The sequence below is a fragment of the Macaca nemestrina genome, chromosome 4, assembly GCF_043159975.1.
Source record: "Macaca nemestrina isolate mMacNem1 chromosome 4, mMacNem.hap1, whole genome shotgun sequence".
NCBI classification, from domain to species: Eukaryota; Metazoa; Chordata; class Mammalia; order Primates; family Cercopithecidae; genus Macaca; species Macaca nemestrina.
In genome coordinates, this window is record NC_092128.1 from 49,855,790 (window position 1) to 49,868,365 (window position 12,576).

The 12,576-nt window shown below is 35.5% G+C and overlaps 1 non-coding gene across 1 annotated transcript; it reads left to right on the forward strand.

The window, feature by feature from the left end:
* Positions 1 to 9,486: 9,486 nt before the first annotated feature.
* On the forward strand, positions 9,487 to 9,593 carry LOC112425551 (U6 spliceosomal RNA). The gene has a single exon (XR_003016672.2). It is a non-coding gene; the product is annotated as a U6 spliceosomal RNA (small nuclear RNA).
* Positions 9,594 to 12,576: the final 2,983 nt, after the last annotated feature.

The window sequence follows — 12,576 nt, forward strand, 5'->3', positions numbered from 1 at the left end:
ACCTATCTTATTTTCTCATGGACTGGGTCAAATCAAAATTTTTGGTGCAGGGGCATCACACTGAATCATCTCAGTTTAGAATTTTGTGCTGTATATTTTAACCAAGATGCCTTCATGATGCCAGATAAGTGGTACAGATCTTGGAGTGAACAGCCAATAATGCAGGCTATTAATCATGAGCTAAGATAGTCACCCACAGAACAGCACTGAAAGAAATACAAAAGGGAATTTATCAGACAGAAGGAAAATGAACCCACAAAGAAAAACGAATATGCTGGAAAAATAAAGGAAATGGAAAGAATAACACTTCACACGTATCAGATTGTATCAAAGGTTATAAAAATGTATCACTGAGTTTAAAATATGCGTGTTAATAAAATGCATATAAATAATAAGGAAAAAGGATTGAGGAGGATAATTGGAGCTAAAGTGTTATAAGTGTTCTGGATTAGCTAGAAAATGCTTAACATTCTAATTTATACTCTATTTATATTTATGTTTATGTTTTTATATAATACATTATAATATTCTCTTCTTTACATGTCTAAAAATACTACAGTGATGCCTCTTTTTGATTCTAAATATTAATCATTTGTGTCTTCCTTTTATCTTGATAAATCTGGCTAGATATTTTTCCCAAGATTTCAAAAAAATGAATAAATTTTGGTTGCATTGTCTCTATTACCATCTGTACTCATCTTCATTGGTTTCCACATTTATCTTATAAGATTTTCCCTTCTAATTATTTTGAATATAATTTGCTTTCTCGCCGGGCGCGGTGGCTCAAGCCTGTAATCCCAGCACTTTGGGAGGCCGAGACGGGCGGATCACGAGGTCAGGAGATCGAGACCATCCTGGCTAACACGGTGAAACCCCGTCTCTACTAAAAAATATAAAAACCTAGCCGGGCGAGGTGGCGGGCATCTGTAGTCCCAGCTACTCGGGAGGCTGAGGCAGGAGAATGGCGTGAACCCGGGAGGCGGAGCTTGCAGTGAGCTGAGATCCGGCCACTGCACTCCAGTCTGGGCGACAAAGCGAGACTCTGTCTCAACAAAAAAAAAAAAAAAAAAAAAAAAAAAAAAAAAATTTGCTTTCTCTACTCATTTTTTCAAGTACAGCCTCATATTGGTTTGAGACATTTCTTCTTTTCTTATATCAATATTTAAAGTTATGGTTATCCCTCTAAGCACTTCTTGAATTGCAACTCAAAAATTTTAATATGATTTGCTTTTATTTTCCTTTCATTTCTAAATGTTTTCTAATTTCCTTTCTGATTTTCTTTTTGACCCATAGGTTATTAAGAAGTAAATGAATTAACTATTATTTGGATCATTTCTCTATATATGTATGTTATTGGTATCTAATTTGCTTCTGTTATAATCAGAGAACATACTCCATATTATTTCAATACTTTCAAAGATTTTTTTTGGTATTGTTTGCTTGTTTGCTTTTAGAGACAGGGTCTAGCTCTGTCAACCAGCCTGGAGTGCAGTTTGCCAGGAACTCAGCTCACTGCAACTTCCACCTCTGGGGCTCAACTGATTCTCCAACCTCAGTCTCCTGAGTACTCGGGACTACAGGCATGTGCCACCACGCATGGCTGTGTTTTGTTGTTGTTGCTGTTGTTGTTTTTAGAGATGGAGCTGCACCATGTTGTCCAGGCTGGTCTCAAACGTGGGCTCAAGTGATCCACCAGCCTTGGCCTCCAAAGTGTTGAGATTACAGGCGTAAACCACCAAACCCAGTCTGAAATGTTCATCTTTATCTACGGTAATTCTCTTTATTCTGAATTCTATTTTGTCGGATATTAATACAACCACCCTAGTTTTCTTATGTTTAGTTTATATGGTATGTATTTTTTCATCCTTCAACTTTTAAACTATCTTTTTCTTTATATGGTAAGTCCTCACTTAATGTCATATATAGGTTCTTGGAAACTGTAACTTTAAGGAATACGACATATGAGATTAATATTTTTTCTCATCAATGTTATAATGAAACAATGTTGAATGAAAACATCATTATGAGGATCTGTTGTTAATCATTTCCCTTAAAGTCATAGTTTGCAAGAACATATCCACAAACTTAATGAAGCCTTACTATATATTTACAAGCGGTTTCTTGTACCTAATATGTAGTGAGGCCTTGCCCTTTTTTCCCCCAGTCTGACAAATTCTGTGTTTTATTTGGAGCAAAATGTACATTTACTGTACATTTAATATAATTAATGATATAGTTGGCTTTCTTCCTACCATCTTACTAAGTATTTTCTGTTTAAGTTTTCTGTCCTTTTCTTTTTCTTTTTCTTTATGGGTTTTATAATTAAATTTAATCTCCACTCTTGATGCAATAGCTGTACCCCTGTTTTAAGGCATTTTTTGAACATTTAAAATATGAATCTTTAAATTATCAGCCCACCTTCAAATGATATTATGCCTCTTCACGTACAATAAGAACAGGACAACAATTTGCTTCCATTTTCCTCATCATGTCCTTTGTGCTATTATCATAGATTATACTTCTGTCTGTGTTACAACCTCCACAATACAGTATTTATTTTCTGTTAGAAAATCAATGATCCTATAAAGGAGTATTTTAAGTGAGAAAAATAGTTTGTATTTTACATATTTTTAACTTTTCTTGTTCTCATTTATGTAGACCTAATTTCTGTTCGTTACCATTTTTCATCTTAAAAAACCTTCCTTTAACAACTCCCCCCATGAAATTTCCTGGCAATGAATTACTTCTGCTTTAGATTTTCTGGGAAATGAACAAAGGTTTTATTTCTGTTTCTTGAACTCAGAAATACTTTGGCTCTTCTTAATATACTCTTCTCTACTTCATGGTCCAGAATGTGCCTTCAGGGATCAATCACCCTATTTACTTTCCTTTTCATAGAACTTAGAGTCTGTGCTGCTTGTTACAACATTTCTGAAAAGGTTTTGTTTTGTTTTGTTTTCAAATGTTTGTCCAGTTTTTTAGTTGTTTCAGATGGAGGTAACAAATCTGATTATATTACTCCATCATGGCTAGAAGTAGAATTCACTAATTTATATAAAAATATAACGTTGTTAGTAATCAAACAGGAAATGTAAATGTTAAAAATATAATATAGAGATTACACTGAATTTATAATAAAAAAGACCATTTTTGAAAATGAAAACATTTGTTTAAAAATCACAGTTTTATCCAGGACTACCATGCAAACATTATATAGCAGACAATTTTCCCAAAATGAACTCCTGGGTGACTTACATAAGCCAGGTAAGGAAAGACATGACTTAGCTGAGGTGATTTCAGGAGTCTGAAGCAGTCGAATAAAAGGATATGCTTTCCGACTGTGCCTTCCATTGTAAGTTGGCCAAAATCCATTTTTGAAGTGGGAAAATTAGAATAGTGAACAATGAATAAATAAAATAAAGAGTGATAAGGGTTTATAATTATTGTTCTTCTGTTAGCACCTGGCAAAAAAATTGTCCTCTTCAATCTCATTTATAACTTTATCAATGCTTCTCTTTTTTTTCCTTGCCACTAAGGAAAGTATATCACTTTAGGACTAACAGTGGCACCTTATCCAGTCACCAGCCTTGTCTCCAGTTTCCTTTTTTTCTCTCTCCTTACTCTTTCACCTGGGGGCAGGACAGGGGTTTGTGGAAGGCTGGATGACCACATAGACCTTGTCATCATAGGTCAATAGGTTTAAGTCCTTGATTTATCTAAGGTAAATGTCAAGCATCAGTTGAGTGTTTAATCTATGTGGATGAGTCAATATTAATTTTTCTTTCTTCCAATTAGCTTACAAGCATATTCAAATACATTCTACTACAACCTTTCTTCTCTCTGTCTTCCACTCCTGAAGTTACCACTGAGAACAACTTTCAAAGGCATGAGAAGCTACCTGCGTGTATTCTCTCTCCACTTCTCCACTCTCAAATCCTTATGGATAGCATTTACTCCTGCTAGTCCCTCACATTATTTTAAAAGAAGCGATTAGTTACTTCTCATTTTCAATTATGAAGGCCACTTTTCAGTTTAGGTTGTATTTATTCTGAGATATGTTTGCTATTTTTGTATTGAAGTGTTTTTTTAAGCAAATAAATTTGTATTCTCTTATCCCTGAGTGAAACAATGCCATCAGTTCTTGGTGAATAAAGCATGTATTAAAACTGATGCAGTTAATCCATAAGAATCCAATAGTTTATCCAATGTAATTTAGAGATACCTTAACATAAACTACAATCCTTTTAAAAAATACAAAAGTCTTGATTTAAAAGAATTTCTAGGTTATACATTCAATTATTATTCAAGTAAAACACCAATTCAATTAAAAGAAACTCTTTCAATGCAGTAAAAATCTCCCAAAGGCTTTTACTATTTCTTCTCTTCTTACTGACTCAGCATACTATTGTTTCACTTTTTGATATAAACACATGAATGAAAAGTACACTGGGATTGCTCTTCTTGAGGATTAGGCTGACACTACAATTATTTGGCTGTCTCCTTTGAAGCAAAGGTAAACACCAATCAAAAATGTTTTGAAATACTCTTAATGGTAATGTCACAGTTTTGAAAATCACTTTCACGATTAACTACAAAAATAGGCAAAGTCAAGTGAAAGTCAGTAGAAATAAAGATAATTTTTAATTTTAGAGGGTAAGAGTATTAAATAGTATCTAAAATGAGATTTTAGCATTGATTGTGTTCATAGGGTCTTTGTCAGTGCAAGTAATTGTGATGAAACAAAAGAAAACACCTTTTTAAAATATTCAGCTTTACTATGATAGGTAAGCAATTTGCCAATAACAATGCTAAAAATCTATTCTCTGAATTTTTCCCCTGCTATTTGAATATTGAACTTTTTGAAAGTATTTACAGCATGAGCATCAACAATTCAAGGTCAAATGTAAGAGTGACTAAGATACTTTTGAACATGCCTTATTTACCAAAAAAAAGGACAAGTATTAAAATTAACCATCATAATCATCTTAATTATTACTGTGCCAGTTATTTTATGATCACAAGTAGAGTTCTATTCAAAGGGAACTAGTTCTTGTTGCAAGCTTACCATGATCCATTCAGAAACATTTTAATATTATCCATGTAATCCTCTCAAAATCCTCCTATGGTATCTATTAATAACTCCACTGAGAGAGGAGAAAATTGCCTGACTTGCCTGAAGTCAAATATCTAGTATCAGCAGCTTTGAATTCAAATGAGGCTGGTGCAACTTTAGTGTCAATAGGTATACAATATATTCATTTGCTCAATAAATGAGAAAACTGGGGGTTAGCTTGTGTGACAAGAATGTAAAGAATTCACACGTCTCTTCTTTCTCCAATAAGGAGTATTCTGATTCCCTGCTCAATTTCTTATCTCTTCATTGTGTAGAACTGGGGTGATGACTGACTGGGAAAATTAAGAGGCACAAAATTGACTTTATCTTGTTTATTTTGGAAGGATAGAAATCTACTGGTGGGGCTGGTGCCTGTGAGGAAACTGGAGAAGAGAGAAGAGAAAATTTGGCTCAGATTGAGTAGATAAGAAATTTTCCAGGATTTAGACAAGAGAGAAGTAGTTTCAGAGAAGTTTCTATAAAATCCTAAGAGTTAAAGAAATAGGATTGTCAATAACTTTCTTTTTATTGTTTGCTCAAGAGAGTAAACATCAAGGGGCACTGAAGATCTAAAAGTTTTTACTTTTAGACACAGGCATGAAATGTCATAGAATGAAATGCTGGGTGGATAGTGTGTCATGATGATACTTGAGTTCATTTTAGTTACCGTAGATATTTGTCTAACATCGAGATGGAACTTTACATCTTAAAATGCATTCCCCTTCCTTTATATTACAATCAATGCCTCCAGCAATTAGTTAGGGCTTTGAATCTAAAATTATCTAATTCTACAAGCTATCTCTCCTGGGTCTTCTCTGGAAGGCAGGAGACCAACTTTTCTCTTTAGGAAAGGAAATTTCTAGCCGTCAAATTGTCCTCCAAGCTTTAGAGACTTTATCTGAAAGGTCAGTTGCTTGGAAACAAATGACAGCAGCCTAGAGAAAAACATGAAATTTCCCTGTCAGCCAAGCTACAGGTAAAGGGGCAGCCCTCTTGGGGGATGTTTGTAGTTCCACTCATTATGGATCAAACAGGAAAATGTGGGGAAATATGTTTTAACCTGTGGTCTGAAGTACAATGGAACATCATCTTTGGAAAGTGTTTTATTGTGGGGAAATTTACAGTGCTCCAATCTAACCAAAAACTGACTCAGATGACGAAAGTGAGTAGATGAGGTTTTTGGGAAGACCTGGTATGTGATGAATGTTGGAAGTGTTTTATCCAGGCTGGTGAGGTGCTGTCCTACCTTTATTTGCTAGTCTGTTCAAAGCAAAACACAAGATCTGCAAGGACTTTGAATATGTGATACATGATTACTTTCTTTGTGCTTGCACTAAGCAGCTTGAGCTACATGTATCTTCATCTGAACTTTGCATATTTGGACACCAACTGACCTTTCTTCACAGACTCCACTGCAGCAAGCTCACTGAAGGACATTTCACTCTGCAGTAAAAAATCATGTTCAAGCAGGCCCACTTCAATGCTATACTAATAAGACAAAGACAGATATCTTACAAAAGTTGATGCATTTCATCATCCTCTGTGCTGGTGCCCTTTTCAAATAAAAAATTGTCCCCTCTATGCCTATATATTAAGTTTTGGAGGAATACTTCCACTCTTCTCTCCCATCTCTTTGACAGACAAACTTCTTGAACAAGTTGTCCGTTCTCTGTTTTTGCATATCATAAACTATTTACTTTTCAATGTCTTTAATCTTTCATCACGAACGCTTTACTGACTTAGCTCTTCCTAATTTCACACATGAGTTGCACGCTGCTAAATCAAATATTATTTTTTATCATCAATCCCTCTTTCTTGTCTTGAAAAGGATAAGAACACTTATTCATTCATGTATTTGGTTTGTTCTACTAATATTGTTGAGTGTCTGCCTTCTGCAGACAATATTTTAAGCAATGAAAATAAAGCAGTTATCAATAAAGACATGGTTCATGTTCTCATCAAGCATATGTTTTACTGTGTAAGTCAAATACTATACAAATTATGTTTAATTAACAACCAAAATAAGTCCTCTTAAGAAAGGAAACTCAAGTGGAGTCTAGCACACATTGAAAGTTGAGACCAAGCATTTCTGAAGAAGTAAGTCTTGAACTGAGATACAAAAATGAGTAGAACTTTATCTAAAGAGGTGAGGGGCTGGGAAAGCTGAGCAAATGCCCTGTGGCAGAGGCATCTTTTCCTGTACACTGACTGTCAGAAACACAGAGAAAGCTAGTGGCATGCTGAAGAAGGAAAACAGTGAAGCTTCATTATAATCTATGTTAATATAGGGGGTTTTGGTATCCAAGGACCTTCAGACATCATTTTATTGGCTCCTCAAAACCCCCTGAGAGACACAGGTTAAGTATACTCATCACCCATTTTATACAAGAGGAAGTTGAAACACAGAGAGTTCGTAAAGTGAGTTCCTAGAGGGTTCGTAGTGGTAGTGCCCTGATAAGAGGCTGATTTCTGAAGCCTTGTGAGATTCTTACAGTCAGATCTGTCAAGATAGTCTCCTTTTCCTTCTATCTCTCTGGTAAGACCTCAGTCTCCTTTACAGACTCTTCTTCATCTGGTCTTTACATGGTGTAGTTCTTCCAAGTTTGATGGTATGTGCTACTCTTTGTTCACTTCCCACTTTCTCCCAGGCGAGCTCATCCACTTCCATAATTTCAATTACCCTTCAAAAAATACTGACTCATACATTGAAGCCTTTAGCCTTGACCTCATCTATGAGTTACAAAACCTCATAGCCAGCTCCCTATTTGGCATCTCTATTTGTAGAACCACATCTATCTCTCTATATATAAAATTTAAATAACAATTTCACCCTGAAAAGGGAGATAATTTCAAGTCTCTTATTTCAGTGATTAGCATGATTGTTAGCCACTTATACAAGACAGAAATTTGATTTGTCCCTCTCGGTCACTTCCTGTATCCATCCAAACACAAATTCTGCCTCCACCCTACTGTAAATCTACACTCCATTTTCCCAGGTATAAAAATACTCTCCTAACTAGTTTCTTAAATTAAATATTGTCTTCACTGCAACACTTCTGCATAGTACAAGTGATTATATGAAGACTAATCTATTCATGACATTCCACTGACCCCAAATCTTCAACAGATGCCCATTCTAGTGGGGTCTTTAATGTGACTGACTAGAACTTGCAGAAAATGCCTACTGCCTATCACTGTCTGCATCCCATTCATGCAGGTACCATTCCTCAATTCAGTAACTCGCACCACGCTCTTTTCGTGAGCCCCACAAAGCCCCACAGAGACTGCTCCTTCTGACTCCTGTATTTCTCTACTCCTCTTTACCCATTTTCTAGAAACTTTTACTTACTCTTTGTATAAATTCCTTAAAGATGCATTTCCAAATGCCCTAAACTAAGTTAGATGCCCCTTGTCATATACTATTCTTACATCCCAAAGCTGCTCTTCACAGTAATCTTGATAATGTTAATAATATAATAAACTGTGTAATTGTGTTATTAGGTTCTTAAAGTTTCTATCTCCAGTTACTATATGAGCTTCATGAGAAAAAGAATCACATTTGCATCTTTCAGAGAATTCCATATTTCCCATAAGACTTCCCATATTTCACAGCAACATCCCCTTATATTGATTTGTGCACCTGACCCCATTCCCCCATCAAGAATATCTGCTTTCATAGATATCACAGACTTCTTCCCTGCTTGTTGCAGTCTTTTGAGGAAAATCGCAGTTCCTATAGGTTCCTCTGAGGATCTCCAGAAAACTATTGCTTCATAACGTTCTGGCCTATGCATATTCCACTTGATTTACTCTGCCCTCTGCATGTGCAGCAAATGGATAGTAGCCTCCCAACCAGTATATCAAATTCTAAATCGATGAGCCAGGATTGAGTGGGCTGAGCTTGTAAGTTGTTCAGCCTACGAGCTCCATAATAACAAGGACTATATTTATTCTAACTTTAGCCTTTGACATTTGATGAGCACTTGTTTTATTATTATTATAAATTTTGAAAACAAAATGAATGGAGAGACAGGCTTTTATTAGTACCTTGGCAACCTCAATCCTATATAACTGGAAAGTCTATCTCTAAAGGAGCACTAGTCAGGACTCATTTCTCCACTGTGGAGTATGCAAATAAATATTGAAACCACCCACTGGGAAAACCTAAAGAAACTCATTTTTATTCTACTTGGTATTAGGGGTTTCTAAAGGAAGGGTAGCATTTCAAATTTGCCCATTGCCCTTAAGAGCTCACTTTTTGCCGAGTCAAAGAGTTATAGACACCTGTGAAGAGCCTCTGACCAAATTCCTCTGACACACAGAATTCCTCCAGACCATCTTTTCTTTGGACAGTAACTCTTATAAGAATTATTGTGCTCGCTTTGGCAGCACAGATACTAAAATTGGAACGATACAAAGAAAATTAGCACAGCCCCTGCTCAAGGATGACACGCAAATTCGTGAAGCATTCCATATGTTTTCCATCAATGATAGACTGGATTAAGAAAATGTGGCACATATATACCATGGAATACTATGCAACCATAAAAAAGGATGAGTTCATGTCCTTTACAGGGACATGGATGAAGCTGGAAACCATCATTCTCAGCAAATTATCGCAAGAACAAAAAATCAAACACCGCATGTTCTCACTCATAGGTGGGAACTGAACAATGAGAACACCTGGACACAGGAAGGGGAACATCACACACGGGGGCCTGTCATAGGGTGGAGGGAGTGGGGAGAGAGAGCATTAGGAGATATACCGAATGTAAATGATGAGTTAATGGGTGCAGCACACCAACATGGCACAGGTATACATATGTAACAAACCTGCACATTATGCACATGTACCCTAGAACTTAAAGTATAATAATAAAAAAAACTCTTTTTCTTTATACATTTTTTGAAAAAGAATTATCCATTTATTTCTTTGATGGTATTCATGTTTTTCCTGTTATTTGTTCTCCTTGGAATTCAATTTCAGTTTCTCAACAAAATGTTAATTCTGTCATCCTTACCTTATCAACATATACAATAGTCCACATGTACACTCTCTCCCTGTTGCAGCCTCTCCAGTCCAGACTCCTCTCTGGAAAACCACATCTCCAGAAGTGGAGGTCTGACAATATTAATTTATATGCAACTGCTTTTCACAAAGGTTTCAAGAACAGAGTTATCTGTGTTATGACTATTTCAGTAGTGCTTAGCTAAAATCTTAGAAATAACATTGGCTTGAGTATAACAATGTGAAGGAAGGTGGAAGTAGAAAAACAAAACTATTAAAACCTGGAAAGACTTGTTGGATGACAGAGTTGAAATTAAGCACTTGTCCAGTAAGCAGTGATCTAACACTTCCAGAATTTCTCCCCCAAAGTAAGAGAACATGAACTTGAAATTTATGAGCAAAACTGTGATGAGATGAAGGAGGAATTAGAGGACAACTGTCATTTGATGAAATAGTTTGTCTGAAGAATCCATGGCACAGAAAACAGCTGCAATGAAGAGAGTTGCCTTGGGAATAGGGTGCTAATTTAGAGTGTGGCATGTTCCACGAGAAATGATAGGATTGGTACTGAAGGAATCATAATAAGCAGCTCCTTGGAGAACATACAATTTAAGAAAATGTTACATTCTGTAAGTGCCTCCTACCCCCACTCCTCATTAATCACTCTAACCTTCCCATCACTGTGTTAATAGCCACCAATTCTATGTCACACATGCTCACAACAGAGTGTCACACTTTGTCTCATCAGGATAATTCAGAAGAATATTAAATGATTACCAAATACATTTTTAGTGTGTAGAAAGACAAAATAAGACAACTTTTTTGATAACTGTTATCTAATAATTTAGCTTTCTTCTCTTAAAATTGAAAAAGGGATAACTACTGTTATAAAATATTCTGTTTCTTTACAGTAATATCCAGCCCACAGGAAAAAGATTCTAATTAGGGGAGAGAAATATTTTTTTTTTTTGCCTTAGCAGGTACAGCATACTAGGTACTTTTGTATTAATTAGATTTTTATTCTATTATCTTTATATCCCCAAGGTGCACAACTGCCAGCACTGTTTCAGATTATACATGCCTTAAGAGCAGGAGGAGTATTGGCACAAATAAAATGACAATGCCTTGAATGAATTTTCAGGGGACAAGGGCCAATATTTCTGTATCAGAATAGATCCTAAAATATTTTATTAAAACCAAATAAAAGAAGTAAATTATACCATTTACAAGTTTATTGCTTTCACTGACTGTTCCTCACTACTCACCCATTACCTACCTGCCACACATTGTTTCTTATATATCCAGGTCTTGTAATTGGATTGGCTAGTGACAAATACTGGTCAAAATTATTATAAACTCACCCATCTACTGCTTAGCACTTGAGTTCAGCTCCAGAATGGTGTTTTGTTTGGACTTATTTTCTTTTGAAATTCAATAGTAAAACACAGGTTTCACTCTTTTTGGTTCCAGTTGATGTGTGCGTGTATACATCACACACACACACACACACACACACACGGTCCAGGTAGGGTAGAGTGAAATGTTGAAAGATAAGTTTAGAATATTTCACTCTGGAGTTTTTCAAAGTAATCACTGAATGGAAGACAGAGTACTTAAGCAGATTTTGGCAGCCTGATACACTAGAATAGGGCTGTAGCCTAGGATACATTCAGCCACACTTAAGAGCTCAGATTATGGGGAAGCTCCATGGCTCATTAGTTGAATCATTCAATTTAGAACGCATTGATGACAGGAGTTAAGCATTTCTATATAATTCTGCTATCTCATAATGTACATCCCCTCCTCCCCCCCAAAAAAAGTTTTTAACCCATTACTATACATTGCTCTGAAGGTGTGGGAATGGTAACCTTTTCTAGGGCATAAGCATTTAATTATTCAGATACGAAAGTCAAATTCTTCACATTCTTTTAGAAGGTCTGTAAGTTAAATGGCTAAAATTGAACTCCTTTGTTAATCTATTGTAAGCAAAACAATAATTTATAGACAAATGTATGACTAAAAATATAAATAAAGCAAAGAGAGGAAACGTCTTATTTAATTTCGCTCATTTAATTCACTTTGATTTTCTTCCTATCGTGAGAGTAAATATGAAACATCACCAATAGTAACCCTATAATAGCAAATAACTCCCACAATTAAAAACCCTACTTGTGTCATTTCAAATTTAGAACGGAACTTAGTTCCGAAGGTTGACTTTAAAACAGAATACATTTTACTCAAATGTCTGAGCACTTTGTGATCATCTTCAGAAAAAACTTCTAAATACATTTTTGTTATTTTCTAAATACATTTTGTTATTTTCAGAATGAGTTTAAACTCATTCTGAAATGACTCATTTTTTGCTGTTTTATTGAATAGATTCATGGAAGTTGTTGATTACAACAACATTTGTCATCGTTTCAGGTTGCTCTGCATGTAAACAAGACTCTTATAT